Source organism: Mobula hypostoma, chromosome 8, assembly GCF_963921235.1.
Source record: "Mobula hypostoma chromosome 8, sMobHyp1.1, whole genome shotgun sequence".
NCBI lineage: Eukaryota > Metazoa > Chordata > Chondrichthyes > Myliobatiformes > Myliobatidae > Mobula > Mobula hypostoma.
The window spans coordinates 115,369,459-115,387,549 of NC_086104.1; the positions used below are offsets into that span (position 1 = coordinate 115,369,459).

The following is an 18,091-nucleotide window of genomic DNA, read 5'->3' on the forward strand; positions in this document are numbered from 1 at the left end:
TCAATGCAATACATAATATAGACAAGAAAAAAATAATAAAATAAAAAATGATAATAATAAATAAACAAGTAAATCAATTACAGTATATGTGTATTGAAAAGATTTTTAAAAAGTGCAAAAACACAGAAATACTGTATATTAAAAAAAGTGAGATAGTGTCCAAGGTTTCATTTAGGAATCGGATGGCAGAGGGGAAGAAGCTGTTCCTGAATCACTGAGTGTGTGCCTTCAGGCTTCTGTACTTCCTTCCTAATGGTAACAGTGAGAAAAGGGCATGCCCTGGGCGCTGGAGGTCCTTAATAATGGACGATACCTTTCTGAGACACCACTTCCTGAAGATATCCTGAGTATTTTGTAGGCTAGTACCCAAGATGGAGCTGACTAGATTTACAACCTCTGCAACTTCTTTCGGTCCTGTGCAGTAGCGCCCCCCGCCCCCCCATACCATGCAGTGATGCAACCTGTCAGAATGCTCTCCACGGTACAACTAAAGACATTTTTGAGTGTATTTGTTGACATGCAAAATCTCTTCAAACTCCTAATGAAGTATAGCCACTGTCTTGCCTTCTTTATAACTACATCGATATGTTGGGACCAGGTTAGATCCTCAGAGATCTTGACACCCAGGAACTTGAAACTGCTCACTCTCTCCACTTCTGATCCCTCTATGAGGATTGGTATGTGTTCCTTCGTCTTACCCTTCTTGAAGTCCACAATCAGCTCTTTCGTCTTACTGATGTTGAGTGCCAGGTTGTTGCTACAGCACCATTTCACTAGTTAGCATATCTCACTCCTGTACGCCCACTCGACACCACCTGAGATTCTACCAACAGTGGTTGTATTGATAGCAAATTTATAGATGGTATTTGAGCTATACCTAGCCTCACAGTCGTGTATATAAAGTAGAGCAGTGGGCTCAGCACACACCCCTGAGGTGCGCCAGTGTTGATAGTCAGCGAGGAGGAGATGTTATCATCAATCCGCACAGATTCTGGTCTTCCGGTTAGGAAGTTGAGGATCCAGTTGCAGAGGGAGGTACAGAGGCCCAGGTTTCTGCAACTTCAATCAGGATTGTGGGAATGATGGTATTAAGTGCTGAGCTATAGTCGATGATCAGCATCCTGACGTAGGTGTTTGTGTTGTCCAGGTGGTCTGAAGCCATTGAGATTGCATCTGCTGTTGACTTTTTGTGGTGATAGGCAAATTGCAAGGGGTCCAGATGCTTGCTGAGGCAAGAGTTCAGTCGAGTTATGACCAACCTCTCAAAGCATTTTCATCACTGTCAATGTGAGTGCTACTGGGCGATAGTCGTTAAGGCGGCCCGCATTATTCTTCTTAGGCACTGGTATAACTGTTGCCTTTTTGAAGCAAGTGGGAACTTCTGCCCGCAGCAGTGAGAGGTTGAAAATGACCTTGAGTACTCTTGCTAGTTGGTTGGCACAGGTTTTCAGAGTCTTACCAGATACTCCATTGGGTCCTTCCGCCTTGCAAAGGTTCACTCTCTTTAAAGACAGCCTAACATCAGCCTCTGAGACAGAGATCACAGGGTCATCTGGTGCAGCAGGGATCTTCACACCTTTAGTTATATTCTCCCTTTCAAAGCAGGCATAGAAAGCGTTGAGTTCATCTGGTAGTGAAGCATCGCTGCCATTCATGTTATTGGGTTTCACTTTGTAGGAAGTAATGTCTTGCAGATCCTGCCAGAGTTGCCGTGCAGCCGATGTCGCCTCCAACCTCGTTCAAAATTGTCTCTTCGCCCTTGAAATAGCCCTCTGCAAATCATAACTGATCATATCAGTAAGGATGTCAAAGGTTACAGGGAAAAGGCAGGAGAATGGGATTGAAAGGGACTGTAAATCACCCATGATGGAATGGCAGAGCAGACTTGATGGGCTGAATAGCTTCATTCTGCCCATCTCTTATGTTTCTGATGTTGTGGTCCATAGATTAATTTATTAATCACTATTAAAACATACAGTTGTTTGCATTGACCAGCAACACAACCGAAGGATGTGCTGAAGGCAGCTGGCAAGTGTTACCACACATTCTGATACAACATTTGCACGTTGAATTATGGAGCAGATTCGATGGGCCAAATTGCCTAATTCTGCTCCTGTATCTTATGGCATAATGATCTTAAACCCACGATTCTCTGGAAATACCTACACCTCAGATTTCCTCCCGCTGAACTTAAATTGTGTTTTCTCATCTCAACTCTCCTGTCCCAGAGGGGGAAAAATAATTATCTATGCCCCTGCAACACACACAAAATGCTGGAGGAACTCAACAAGCCAAGCAGCATCTATGGAAAAGAGTATGGTCGACATTTCGAGCCGAGACCCTTCATCAGGACTGGAGAAAAAGTTCTCATCATTTTATGCCCCTCAAAATTTTATAAACCTGTCAAGTCACCCCTCAGCCTAACATTCCAGTAACAATAAACACAGCCTCTCCTTATAACAACAGGCAATATGCTGATGAATGTTTTCTGCCCTCTCTACTCCCGATTACTCCTTTGTGCAGTGTGATGACCAGAACTATACAACAGTACACCAAGTACTGTTCAACCGGTGTTTCTACTGTTGGATCCTGGTGTTTTTGCAATCCAGAGATTCAGAAGTCAAACATGATACTTGTTGCATGTGTCTGTTTTATTAAGACCATAAGACAAAGGAGCAGAAGTCGGCCATTCGGCCCATCGAATCTGCTCTGCCATTTTATCATGAGCTGATCCATTCTCGCATTTAGTCCTACTCCCCTGCCTTCTCACCATAACCTTTGATGCCCTGGCTACTCAGATACCTATCAATCTCTGCCTTAAATACACCCAATGACTTGGCCTCCACTGCCGCCCGTGGCAACAAATTCCATAGATTCACCACCCTCTGGCTAAAAAAATTTCTTCGCATCTCTGTTCTGAATGGGTGCCCTTCAATCCTTAAGTCATGCCCTCTCGTACTAGACTCCCCCACCATGGGAAACAATTTTGCCACATCCACTCTGTCCATGCCTTTCAATATTCGAAATGTTTCTATGAGGTCCCTCCTCATTCTTCTAAACTCCAAAGAATACAGTCCAAGAGCGGACAAACATTCCTCATATGTTAACCCTCTCATTCCTGGAATCATTCTAGTGAAGCTTCTCTGAACCCTTTCCAACGTCAGCACATCCTTTCTTAAATAAGGAGCCCAAAACTGCCCACAGTACTCCAAGTGAGGTCTTACCAGTGCCTTATAGAGCCTCAACATCACATCCCTGCTCCTATACTCTATTCCTCTAGAAATGAATGCCAACACTGCATTCGCCTTCTTCACCACCGACTCAACCTGGAGGTTAACCTTAAGGGTATCCTGTACGAGGACTCCTAAGTCCCGTTGCATCTCAGAACTTTGCATTCTCTCCCCATTTAAATAATAGTCTGCCCATTTATTTCTTCTGCCAAAGTGCATAACCATACACTTTCCAACATTGTATTTCATTTGCCACTTCTGTGCCCATTCTCCCAATTTATCCAAGTCTCTCTACAGACTCTCCGTTTCCTCAGCACTACCGGCCCCTCCACCTATCTTTGTATCATCAGCAAACTTAGCCACAAAGCCATCTATTCCATAATCCAAATCGTTGATGTACAACGTGAAAAGAAGTGGCCCCAACACGGACCCCTGTGGAATACCACTGGTAACCGGCAGCCAACCAGAATAGGATCCCTTGATTCCTACTCTCTGTTTCCTGCCAATCAGCCAACACTCTATCCACGTATGTAACTTTCCAGTAATTCCATGGGCTCTTATCTTGTTAAGTAGCCTCATGTGTGGCACCTTGTCAAAGGCCTTCTGAAAATCCAAATATACAACATCTGTGCATCTCCCTTGTCTAGCCTACTTGTAATTTCCTCAAAAAATTGCAATAGGTTTGTCAGGCAGGATTTCCCTTTAAGGAAACCATGCTGAGTTCTGCCTATCTTGTTATATGCCTCCAGGTACTCTGTAACCTCATCCTTGACAATCGACTCCAACAACTTCCCAGCCACCAGTGTCAAGCTAACAGGTCTATAATTTCCTTTTCGCTTCCTTGCCTCCTTCTTAAATAGCGGAGTGACATTTGCAATCTTCCAGTCCTCTGGAACCATGCCAGAATCTATCGACTTTTGAAAGATCATCGCTAATGCCTCCGCAATCTCCACAGCTACTTCCTTCAGAACACGAGGGTGCATTCCATCTGGTCCAGGAGATTTATCTACCCTTAGACTATTCAGCTTCCTGAGTACTTTCTCTGTTGTAATTGCGACTGCGCACACTTCTCTTCCCTGCCACCCTTGAGTGTCCGGTATACTGCTGATGTCTTCCTCAGTGAAGACTGATGCAAAATACTCGTTCAGTTCCTCTGCCATCTCCTTATCTCCCATTACAATTTCTCCAGCATCATTTTCTATCGGTCCTATATCTACTCTCACCTGTCTTTTACTCTTTATATACTTGAAAAAGCTTTTAGTATCCTCTTTGATATTATTTGCTAGCTTCCTTTCATAGTTAATCTTTTCCCTCTTAATGACCTTCTTAGTTTCCTTTTGTAAGCTTTTAAAAACTTGTCAATCCTCTGTCTTCCCACTAATTTTTGCTTCCTTGTATGCCCTCTCCTTTGCTTTAACTTTGACTTTGACTTCTCTTGTCAGCCACAGTTGCATCCTTTTTCCATTCGAAAATTTCTTCTTTTTTGAAATATATCTGCCTTGCACCTTCCTCACTTCTCGCATAAACTCCAGGCACTGCTGCTCTGCCATCCTTCCCGCTAGTGTCCCTTTCCAGTCAACTTTGGCCAGTTCCTCTCTCATGCCACTGTAATTTCCTTTACTCCACTGAAACACCGACACATTGGATTTCGGCTTCTCTTTCTCAATTTTCACAGTGAACTCAATCATGTTATGGTCACTGCCTCCTAAGGATCCTTCACCTCAATCTCTCTAATCACCTCCAGTTCATTACACAATACCCAATCCAGTACAGCTGATCCCCTGGTGGGCTCAACAACAAGCTGTTCTAAAAAACTATCTCGCAGACATTCTACAAAATCTCTCTCTTGAGATCCAGTGCTGACCTGATTTTCCCAATCCACTCGCATGTTAAAATCCCCCACAATTATCATAACACTGTCCTTCTGACAAGCCTTTTCTATTTCCTGTTGTAATTTGTAGTCCACATCACTGCAGCCATTAGGAGGCCTGTATATAACTGCCCTAAGGGTCCATTTACCCCTGTGATTTCTTAGCTCAACCCATACAGATTCTGCATCTTCCAATCCTATGTCACCTCTTTCTAATGATTTGATATCATTTCTTACCAATGAAGCCATGCCACCCCCTCTGCCTACCTGCCTATCCTTCCGATACACCGTGTATCCTTGGACGTTCAGCTCCCAGAGACATGCATCCTTTAGCCACGTCTCAGTGATGGCCACAATATCATACCTGCCGATCTGTAGCTGTACAACAAGATCATCCACCTTATTTCTTATGCTGCGTGCATTTAAGTATAACACCTTAAGACCAGTAGTTGGTACTTTTTGCTTTGATTGCACTGCAACTTTATTGCACTGCAACTCATCCCAATGGCTGCAAATTTGCCCCATCACCTGCCTGTCCTTCCTGGCATCTTTACTGCTCACTATCTTAGATTTATTTCTGTTTTCCCCCTCTTCCGCTCTATCATTCTGGTTCCCATCCCCCTGCCAAATTAGTTTAAACCCTCCCTGACAGCTCTATTAAACCTTCCCGCCAGGGTACTGCTTGCCTTCGGGTTCAGGTTGTAACCCGTCCTTTTTGAACAGGTCATACTTCCCCCAGAAGAGATTCCAATGATCTTAAGTGTTACAAGAACAAAGAGTGAACAAAAAGAAGAGCAGGGAACTAAAATAATTTTGGTTGCCTCATATAGTAAACCTAGTTCAGACTGAAAAGATAACAGCATTCCAGTAATAACAATTAAGCTATCAAACAGTTTCAGGTGGCATAAACTTGCTGCAGAAAAACTGAGAAAAATGCAGAAGCAGTGGTGCTAAAATTACTGGAAAATTGACTGAACAATTGCAACTAGATAGGTGATTATAAAAAAAGTACAAGCAAACTTAGGTAAGTTAACTACAAGAAAAATAACAATTCTCTGCTCTAAACTGGAAGTACTGAACCACTTCTGCTTAGTTTTAAAGTGATGTTAGTTGACTAAACAAACACATTAGTTAAAAAAATCCCCTGTTCCAGACTAACAAAGGTGAGTTGCTAGAGGAACTCAAAGTAAAGGTAAATGGACAGTCAATGTTTCGGGTTGAGACACCTCATCTAGACCAAAGTATGAATTCCTCCATCAGATTGTTTACTGCTCCAGATTTCAGTATCTACAGTCCCTCGTGTGCCCTGTCCCAAACTTCTCTTGATAGATGTTGCAGAAATACAGGCCTGTTCTTCCCTTTTTTTCAACTGTCTCCTCTTGTGAGGTCAATGGTTGCCTTTTTTGAGGAATTGTTCTATTTGGAAACCCTTCGTCCCATTGAGCCACAGTTGTCCTATGGCCAGCACAATGTCTACTCTCCATTCCCCGCAGACCTCAACTCCATGTCGGTTTTCCAAGATGGGCTCTGGTTTCTCTGTTGTTTTACGTTGCATAGGGTGCTGAGGAGATTTACCAGAATATTGGCTGGTCCAGAGAGTATGTCTTTTGAGGATTGGTTGAGTGAGGTAGGGCTTTTCTCTTTGGACCAAAGGAGGATTAGAGGTGACTTGATAGAGGTATATAAGATCATAAGAGGCAGAAATCGAATGGGCAGCCAGAAACTTTTTCCCGGGGGGAAATACCAGGGGACATAACTTTAAGTCAATTGGAGGAAAGAAAAGGGGGATGTCAGAGGTAGACATTTTACATAGTGAGTGGTGAGTGCATGGAACACACTGCCAGGAGGTGGTGGTACAGACAGATATGTTAGGGTCATTTAAGAGACCTTTACTGAGGCACATGGATGAAAGAAAAATGGAGAGCTATGTGGGAGTGAAGGGTTGGTTGGATCTTGGAGTAGATTAAAGGGTTGGCACGACATTGTGGGCCAAAGGGTCTGTACGTACTATACTGTTCTATGATTCCTCTGAATAAGGATATGTTTCCTCACTTCTCCTCTGCATTTATACCCATTCACCTTGTGTATGGTTCTCCGTCCTTCTACCTTTGGGAACCTTTGTCTGACCCTGTGTGGTTTGAACACATTTTTCTCAACATACACAAGCTTTGTCTGCTTCCCTCTTGCCACCTTCCTGTTCAATCTGCTCTTATCACCCAATGTGTTCCAGATCATAGTAACTAAGTATATTGGGACTTCTCCGACCCCTGCCTCCCTCGACCCACCTCAAAAAAACTGCTAGGCCTTTTTCCATTTGCATTCAAGCACTGTTCCTCCTGCAACCAGCCCTCCACTTCTAAACACAGTGTGCCACAATGCGTAACTCAGTCTATGTCCCTTTAATCTGTACAATGCGTATCTCAGTCTATGTCCCTTTAATCTGTACAATGCGTAACTCAGTCTATGTCCCTTTAACCAGTACAATGTACAACTCAGTCTATCTCCCTTTAACCTCTACTACGCGTAACTCAGTCTATGTCCCTTTAACCTGAACAATGCGTAACTCAGTCTATGTCCCTTTAACCTGCACAATGTACAACTCAGTCTATGTTCCTTTAACCTGTATAATGTGTAACTCAGTCTGTCCCTTTAACCTGTATAATGTGTAACTCAGTCCATGTCCCTTTAATCTGTACAATGCGTATCTCAGTCTATGTCCCTTTAATCTGTACAATGCGTAACTCAGTCTATGTCCCTTTAACCAGTACAATGTACAACTCAGTCTATGTCCCTTTAACCTCTACTACGCGTAACTCAGTCTATGTCCCTTTAACCTGAACAATGCGTAACTCAGTCTATGTCCCTTTAACCTGCACAATGTACAACTCAGTCTATGTTTCTTTAACCTGTATAATATGTAACTCAGTCTATGTCCCTTTAACTTGAACAATCTACAACTCAGACCATGTCCCTTTAACCTGTACAATGCGTACCTCAGTCTATGTCCCTTTAACCTGTACAATGTACAACAGTCTATGTCCCTTTAACCTGTATAATGCGTAACTCAGTCTATGTCCCTTTAACCTGAACAATCTACAACTCAGTCCATGTCCCTTTAACCTGAACAATCTACAACTCAGTCCATGTCCCTTTAACATGAACAATGCGTAACTCAGTCTACGTCCCTTTAACCTGTACAATATACAACTCAGTCTATGTCCCTTTAACCTGTACAATATGTAACTAAGTCTGTGTCCCTTTAACCTGTACAATGTGTAACTCAGTCTATGTCCATTTAACATGCACAATGTACAACTCAGTCTACGTCCCTTTAATCTGTACAATGCGTAACTCAGTCTGTCCCTTTAACCTGTTCAATGTGTAACTCAGTCTCTGTCCCTTTAACCTGTATAATGCGTCACTCAGTCTATGTCCCTTTAACCTGAACAAACTACAACTCAGTCTATGTCCCTTTAACCTGAACGATCTGCAACTCAGTCTATGTCCCTTTAACCTGTACAATATGCAACTCAGTCGTTGTCCCTTTAACCTGTATAATGCGTAATTCAGTCTAAGGCCCTTTAACCTGAACAATGTACAACTCAGTCTATGTCCCTTTAACCTGTACAATATACAGCTCAGTCTCTGTCCCTTTAACCTGTACAATGTTCCACTCAGTCTATGTCCCTTTAACCTGTACAAAGTGTAACTCAGTCTGTGACCCTTTAACCTGTACAATGTACAAATCAGTCTATGTCCCTTTAATCTGTACAGTGGTTAACTCAGTCTGTGTCCCTTCAGCATGTACAATGCACAGCTCAGACTGTGTCCCTTTAATCTGTACGATGTACAACTCAGTCCATGTCCCTTTAACCTGAACAATCTACAACTCAGTCTATGTCCCGTTAACCTGTAGAATGTGTAACTCAGTCTATGTCTCTTTAACATGTACAATGCGTAACTCAGTCTATGTCCCTTTATCATGCACAATGTACAACTCAGTCTATGTCCCTTTAATCTGTGCAATGCGTAACTCAGTCTGTCCCTTTAAACTGTTCAATGTGTAACTCAGTCTCTGTCCCTTTAACCTCTATTATGCGTAACTCAGTCTATGTCCCTTTAACCTGAACAACGTACAGCTCAGTCTATGTCCCTTTAACCTGAACAATGCGTAACTCAGTCTATGTCCCGTTAACCTGTAGAATGTGTAACTCAGTCTATGTCCCTTTAACATGTACAATGTACAACTCAGTCTATGTCCCTTTAATCTGTACAATGCGTAACTCAGTCTGTCCCTTTAAGCTGCACAATGTGCAACTCAGTCTCTGTCCCTTTAACCTGTACAATTTACAACTCAGTGTATGTCCTTTTAAGCTGCACAATGTGCAACTCAGTCTCTGTCCCTATAACCTGTATAATGCATAACTCAGTCTATGTCCCTTTAACCAGAACAATCTACAACTCAGTCTATGTCGCTTTAACCTTCACAATGCGTAACTCAGTCTGTGTCCCTTTAACCTGTACAATGTACAACTCAGTCTATGTCCCTTTAACCTGAACGATCTGCAACTCAGTCTATGTCCCTTTAACCTGTACAATGTGTAACTCAGTCCATGTCCCTTTCACCTGTACAACGTACAAATCAGTCTTTGTCCCTTTAACCTGTACAATATACAACTCAGTCTCTGTCCCTTTAATCTGAACAATGTACATCTCAGTCTATGTCCGTTTAACCTGTACAATGTGTAACTCAGTCCATGTCCCATTAACCTGTACAATGTACAAATCACTCTCTGTCCCTTTAACCTGTATAATCTACAACTCAGTCTCTGTCCCTTTAATCTGTATAATGCGTAATTCAGTCTAATGCCCTTTAACCTGAACAATGTGCAACTCAGTCTATGTCCCTTTAACCTGTACAATATACAACTCAGTCTCTGTCCCTTTAACCTGTACAATGTACAACTCAGTCCCTGTCCCTTTAACCTGTACAAAGCGTAACTCAGTCTGTGTCCCTTTAACCTGTACAATGTACAAATCAGTCTATGTCCCTTTAATCTGTACAGTGGTTAACTCAGTCTGTGTCCCTTTAGCATGTACAATGTACAGCTCAGACTGTGTCCCTTTAATCTGTACGATGTAGAACTCAGTCTGTGTCCCTTCAACCTTTACAATGCGTAACTCAGTCTATCTCCCTTTAACCATTACAATGCGTAACTCAGTCTATGTCCCTTTAATCTTTACAATGCGTAACTCAGTCTATGTCCCTTTAACCTGAACAATCTACAACTCAGTCTATGTCTCTTTAACCTGTACAATGTCCAACGCAGTCTATGTCCGTTTAACCTGAACAATCTACAATTTAAGCTATGTCCCTTTAACCTGTACAATATACAACTCAGTCTCTGTCCCTTTAACCTGAACAATCTACAACTCAGTCTATGTCCCTTTAACCTGTACAATATACAACTCAGTCTATGTTCCTTTAACCTGAACAATCTGCAACTCAGTCTGTATCCCTTTAACCTGAACAATGTGCAACTCAGTCTATGTCCCTTTAACTTGTATAATGCGTAACTCAGTCTATGTCCCTTTAACCTGAACAATCTACAACTCAGTCTGTGTCCCTTTAACCTGAAAAATGTCCAACTCAGTCTATGTCCCTTTAACCAGTATAATGCGTAACTCAGTCTATGTCCTTTTAACCTGAACAATCTGCAACTCAGTCTATGTCCCTTTAACCTGAACAATCTACAAATCAGTCTATGTCCCTTTAACCTGTACAATATACAACTCAGTCTCTGTCCCTTTAACCCGTATAATGCGTAACTCAGTCTATGTCCCTTTAACCTGAACAATCTACAACTCACTCTATGTCCCTTTAACCTTTACAATGCGTAGCTCAGTCTATGTCCCTTTAACCTGTACAAGGTACAACTCAGTCTATGTCTCTTTAACTTGAACAATCTACAGCTCAGTCTGTGTCCCTTTAACCTGAACAATGTGCAACTCAGTCTATGTCCCTTTAAACTGTATAATGCGTTACTCAGTCTATGTCCCTTTAACTTGTATAATGCGTAACTCAGTCTATGTCCCTTTAACCTGAACAAACTACAACTCAGTCTATGTCCCTTTAACCTGAACAATCTGCAACTCAGTCTATGTCCCTTTAACCTGTACAATATGCAACTCAGTCGCTGTCCCTTTAACCTGTATAATGCGTAATTCAGTCTAAGGCCCTTTAACCTGAACAATGTACAACTCAGTCTATGTCCCTTTAACCTGCACAATGCACAACTCAGTCTATGTCCATTTAACCTGTATAATGCGTAAATCGGTCTATATCCCTTTAACCTGAACAATCTACAACTCAGTCTATGACCCTTTAACCTGTACAATGTACAACTCAGTCTATGTCCCTTTAACCTGTACAAAGCGTAACTCAGTCTGTGACCCTTTAACCTGTACAATGTACAAATCAGTCTATGTCCCTTTAATCTGTACAGTGGTTAACTCAGTCTGTGTCCCTTCAGCATGTACAATGTACAGCTCAGACTGTGTCCCTTTAATCTGTACGATGTACAACTCAGTCCATGTCCCTTTAACCTGAACAATCTACAACTCAGTCTATGTCCCTTTAACCTGTTTAATGCGTAACTCAGTCTATGTCCCGTTAACCTGTAGAATGTGTAACTCAGTCTATGTCCCTTTAATCTTTAGAATGCGTAACTCAGTCTATGTCCCTTTAACCTGAACAATCTACAACTCAGTCTATGTCTCTTTAACCTGTACAATGTCCAACGCAGTCTATGTCCGTTTAACCTGAACAATCTACAATTTAATCTATGTCCCTTTAACCTGTACAATATACAACTCAGTCTCTGTCCCTTTAACCTGAACAATCTACAACTCAGTCTATGTCCCTTTAACCTGTACAATATACAACTCAGTCTATGTTCCTTTAACCTGAACAATCTGCAACTCAGTCTGTATTCCTTTAACCTGAACAATGTGCAACTCAGTCTATGTCCCTTTAACCTGAAAAATGTCCAACTCAGTCTCTGTCCCTTTAACCTGAACAATCTACAACTCAGTCTATGTCCCTTTAACCTGTACAATATACAACTCAGTCTATGTTCCTTTAACCTGAACAATCTGCAACTCAGTCTGTATCCCTTTAACCTGAACAATGTGCAACTCAGTCTATGTCCCTTTAACTTGTATAATGCGTAACTCAGTCTATGTCCCTTTAACCTGAACAATCTACAACTCAGTCTGTGTCCCTTTAACCTGAAAAATGTCCAACTCAGTCTATGTCCCTTTAACCAGTATAATGCGTAACTCAGTCTATGTCCTTTTAACCTGAACAATCTGCAACTCAGTCTATGTCCCTTTAACCTGAACAATCTACAAATCAGTCTATGTCCCTTTAACCTGTACAATATACAACTCAGTCTCTGTCCCTTTAACCCGTATAATGCGTAACTCAGTCTATGTCCCTTTAACCTGAACAATCTACAACTCACTCTATGTCCCTTTAACCTTTACAATGCGTAGCTCAGTCTATGTCCCTTTAACCTGTACAAGGTACAACTCAGTCTATGTCTCTTTAACTTGAACAATCTACAGCTCAGTCTGTGTCCCTTTAACCTGAACAATGTGCAACTCAGTCTATGTCCCTTTAAACTGTATAATGCGTTACTCAGTCTATGTCCCTTTAACTTGTATAATGCGTAACTCAGTCTATGTCCCTTTAATCTGTACAGTGGTTAACTCAGTCTGTGTCCCTTCAGCATGTACAATGCACAGCTCAGACTGTGTCCCTTTAATCTGTACGATGTACAACTCAGTCCATGTCCCTTTAACCTGAACAATCTACAACTCAGTCTATGTCCCGTTAACCTGTAGAATGTGTAACTCAGTCTATGTCTCTTTAACATGTACAATGCGTAACTCAGTCTATGTCCCTTTATCATGCACAATGTACAACTCAGTCTATGTCCCTTTAATCTGTGCAATGCGTAACTCAGTCTGTCCCTTTAAACTGTTCAATGTGTAACTCAGTCTCTGTCCCTTTAACCTCTATTATGCGTAACTCAGTCTATGTCCCTTTAACCTGAACAACGTACAGCTCAGTCTATGTCCCTTTAACCTGAACAATGCGTAACTCAGTCTATGTCCCGTTAACCTGTAGAATGTGTAACTCAGTCTATGTCCCTTTAACATGTACAATGTACAACTCAGTCTATGTCCCTTTAATCTGTACAATGCGTAACTCAGTCTGTCCCTTTAAGCTGCACAATGTGCAACTCAGTCTCTGTCCCTTTAACCTGTACAATTTACAACTCAGTGTATGTCCTTTTAAGCTGCACAATGTGCAACTCAGTCTCTGTCCCTATAACCTGTATAATGCATAACTCAGTCTATGTCCCTTTAACCAGAACAATCTACAACTCAGTCTATGTCGCTTTAACCTTCACAATGCGTAACTCAGTCTGTGTCCCTTTAACCTGTACAATGTACAACTCAGTCTATGTCCCTTTAACCTGAACGATCTGCAACTCAGTCTATGTCCCTTTAACCTGTACAATGTGTAACTCAGTCCATGTCCCTTTCACCTGTACAACGTACAAATCAGTCTTTGTCCCTTTAACCTGTACAATATACAACTCAGTCTCTGTCCCTTTAATCTGAACAATGTACATCTCAGTCTATGTCCGTTTAACCTGTACAATGTGTAACTCAGTCCATGTCCCATTAACCTGTACAATGTACAAATCACTCTCTGTCCCTTTAACCTGTATAATCTACAACTCAGTCTCTGTCCCTTTAATCTGTATAATGCGTAATTCAGTCTAATGCCCTTTAACCTGAACAATGTGCAACTCAGTCTATGTCCCTTTAACCTGTACAATATACAACTCAGTCTCTGTCCCTTTAACCTGTACAATGTACAACTCAGTCCCTGTCCCTTTAACCTGTACAAAGCGTAACTCAGTCTGTGTCCCTTTAACCTGTACAATGTACAAATCAGTCTATGTCCCTTTAATCTGTACAGTGGTTAACTCAGTCTGTGTCCCTTTAGCATGTACAATGTACAGCTCAGACTGTGTCCCTTTAATCTGTACGATGTAGAACTCAGTCTGTGTCCCTTCAACCTTTACAATGCGTAACTCAGTCTATCTCCCTTTAACCATTACAATGCGTAACTCAGTCTATGTCCCTTTAATCTTTACAATGCGTAACTCAGTCTATGTCCCTTTAACCTGAACAATCTACAACTCAGTCTATGTCTCTTTAACCTGTACAATGTCCAACGCAGTCTATGTCCGTTTAACCTGAACAATCTACAATTTAAGCTATGTCCCTTTAACCTGTACAATATACAACTCAGTCTCTGTCCCTTTAACCTGAACAATCTACAACTCAGTCTATGTCCCTTTAACCTGTACAATATACAACTCAGTCTATGTTCCTTTAACCTGAACAATCTGCAACTCAGTCTGTATCCCTTTAACCTGAACAATGTGCAACTCAGTCTATGTCCCTTTAACTTGTATAATGCGTAACTCAGTCTATGTCCCTTTAACCTGAACAATCTACAACTCAGTCTGTGTCCCTTTAACCTGAAAAATGTCCAACTCAGTCTATGTCCCTTTAACCAGTATAATGCGTAACTCAGTCTATGTCCTTTTAACCTGAACAATCTGCAACTCAGTCTATGTCCCTTTAACCTGAACAATCTACAAATCAGTCTATGTCCCTTTAACCTGTACAATATACAACTCAGTCTCTGTCCCTTTAACCCGTATAATGCGTAACTCAGTCTATGTCCCTTTAACCTGAACAATCTACAACTCACTCTATGTCCCTTTAACCTTTACAATGCGTAGCTCAGTCTATGTCCCTTTAACCTGTACAAGGTACAACTCAGTCTATGTCTCTTTAACTTGAACAATCTACAGCTCAGTCTGTGTCCCTTTAACCTGTACAATATGCAACTCAGTCGCTGTCCCTTTAACCTGTATAATGCGTAATTCAGTCTAAGGCCCTTTAACCTGAACAATGTACAACTCAGTCTATGTCCCTTTAACCTGCACAATGCACAACTCAGTCTATGTCCATTTAACCTGTATAATGCGTAAATCGGTCTATATCCCTTTAACCTGAACAATCTACAACTCAGTCTATGACCCTTTAACCTGTACAATGTACAACTCAGTCTATGTCCCTTTAACCTGTACAAAGCGTAACTCAGTCTGTGACCCTTTAACCTGTACAATGTACAAATCAGTCTATGTCCCTTTAATCTGTACAGTGGTTAACTCAGTCTGTGTCCCTTCAGCATGTACAATGTACAGCTCAGACTGTGTCCCTTTAATCTGTACGATGTACAACTCAGTCCATGTCCCTTTAACCTGAACAATCTACAACTCAGTCTATGTCCCTTTAACCTGTTTAATGCGTAACTCAGTCTATGTCCCGTTAACCTGTAGAATGTGTAACTCAGTCTATGTCCCTTTAATCTTTAGAATGCGTAACTCAGTCTATGTCCCTTTAACCTGAACAATCTACAACTCAGTCTATGTCTCTTTAACCTGTACAATGTCCAACGCAGTCTATGTCCGTTTAACCTGAACAATCTACAATTTAATCTATGTCCCTTTAACCTGTACAATATACAACTCAGTCTCTGTCCCTTTAACCTGAACAATCTACAACTCAGTCTATGTCCCTTTAACCTGTACAATATACAACTCAGTCTATGTTCCTTTAACCTGAACAATCTGCAACTCAGTCTGTATTCCTTTAACCTGAACAATGTGCAACTCAGTCTATGTCCCTTTAACCTGAAAAATGTCCAACTCAGTCTATGTCCCTTTAACCAGTATAATGCGTAACTCAGTCTATGTCCTTTTAACCTGAACAATCTGCAACTCAGTCTATGTCCCTTTAACCTGAACAATCTACAAATCAGTCTATGTCCCTTTAACCTGTACAATATACAACTCAGTCTCTGTCCCTTTAACCCGTATAATGCGTAACTCAGTCTATGTCCCTTTAACCTGAACAATCTACAACTCACTCTATGTCCCTTTAACCTTTACAATGCGTAGCTCAGTCTATGTCCCTTTAACCTGTACAAGGTACAACTCAGTCTATGTCTCTTTAACTTGAACAATCTACAGCTCAGTCTGTGTCCCTTTAACCTGAACAATGTGCAACTCAGTCTATGTCCCTTTAAACTGTATAATGCGTTACTCAGTCTATGTCCCTTTAACTTGTATAATGCGTAACTCAGTCTATGTCCCTTTAATCTGTACAGTGGTTAACTCAGTCTGTGTCCCTTCAGCATGTACAATGCACAGCTCAGACTGTGTCCCTTTAATCTGTACGATGTACAACTCAGTCCATGTCCCTTTAACCTGAACAATCTACAACTCAGTCTATGTCCCGTTAACCTGTAGAATGTGTAACTCAGTCTATGTCTCTTTAACATGTACAATGCGTAACTCAGTCTATGTCCCTTTATCATGCACAATGTACAACTCAGTCTATGTCCCTTTAATCTGTGCAATGCGTAACTCAGTCTGTCCCTTTAAACTGTTCAATGTGTAACTCAGTCTCTGTCCCTTTAACCTCTATTATGCGTAACTCAGTCTATGTCCCTTTAACCTGAACAACGTACAGCTCAGTCTATGTCCCTTTAACCTGAACAATGCGTAACTCAGTCTATGTCCCGTTAACCTGTAGAATGTGTAACTCAGTCTATGTCCCTTTAACATGTACAATGTACAACTCAGTCTATGTCCCTTTAATCTGTACAATGCGTAACTCAGTCTGTCCCTTTAAGCTGCACAATGTGCAACTCAGTCTCTGTCCCTTTAACCTGTACAATTTACAACTCAGTGTATGTCCTTTTAAGCTGCACAATGTGCAACTCAGTCTCTGTCCCTATAACCTGTATAATGCATAACTCAGTCTATGTCCCTTTAACCAGAACAATCTACAACTCAGTCTATGTCGCTTTAACCTTCACAATGCGTAACTCAGTCTGTGTCCCTTTAACCTGTACAATGTACAACTCAGTCTATGTCCCTTTAACCTGAACGATCTGCAACTCAGTCTATGTCCCTTTAACCTGTACAATGTGTAACTCAGTCCATGTCCCTTTCACCTGTACAACGTACAAATCAGTCTTTGTCCCTTTAACCTGTACAATATACAACTCAGTCTCTGTCCCTTTAATCTGAACAATGTACATCTCAGTCTATGTCCGTTTAACCTGTACAATGTGTAACTCAGTCCATGTCCCATTAACCTGTACAATGTACAAATCACTCTCTGTCCCTTTAACCTGTATAATCTACAACTCAGTCTCTGTCCCTTTAATCTGTATAATGCGTAATTCAGTCTAATGCCCTTTAACCTGAACAATGTGCAACTCAGTCTATGTCCCTTTAACCTGTACAATATACAACTCAGTCTCTGTCCCTTTAACCTGTACAATGTACAACTCAGTCCCTGTCCCTTTAACCTGTACAAAGCGTAACTCAGTCTGTGTCCCTTTAACCTGTACAATGTACAAATCAGTCTATGTCCCTTTAATCTGTACAGTGGTTAACTCAGTCTGTGTCCCTTTAGCATGTACAATGTACAGCTCAGACTGTGTCCCTTTAATCTGTACGATGTAGAACTCAGTCTGTGTCCCTTCAACCTTTACAATGCGTAACTCAGTCTATCTCCCTTTAACCATTACAATGCGTAACTCAGTCTATGTCCCTTTAATCTTTACAATGCGTAACTCAGTCTATGTCCCTTTAACCTGAACAATCTACAACTCAGTCTATGTCTCTTTAACCTGTACAATGTCCAACGCAGTCTATGTCCGTTTAACCTGAACAATCTACAATTTAAGCTATGTCCCTTTAACCTGTACAATATACAACTCAGTCTCTGTCCCTTTAACCTGAACAATCTACAACTCAGT

The 18,091-nt window shown here is 41.4% G+C and overlaps 1 protein-coding gene across 5 annotated transcripts in view; it reads left to right on the top strand.

Annotated features, from left to right (window-relative positions):
- Nucleotides 1–18,091, top strand: part of LOC134350861 (serine/threonine-protein phosphatase 2A 65 kDa regulatory subunit A alpha isoform-like) — a 140,182-nt gene that overhangs the window by 61,214 nt on the left and 60,877 nt on the right. The gene's annotated exons all lie outside the window — the stretch shown is intronic.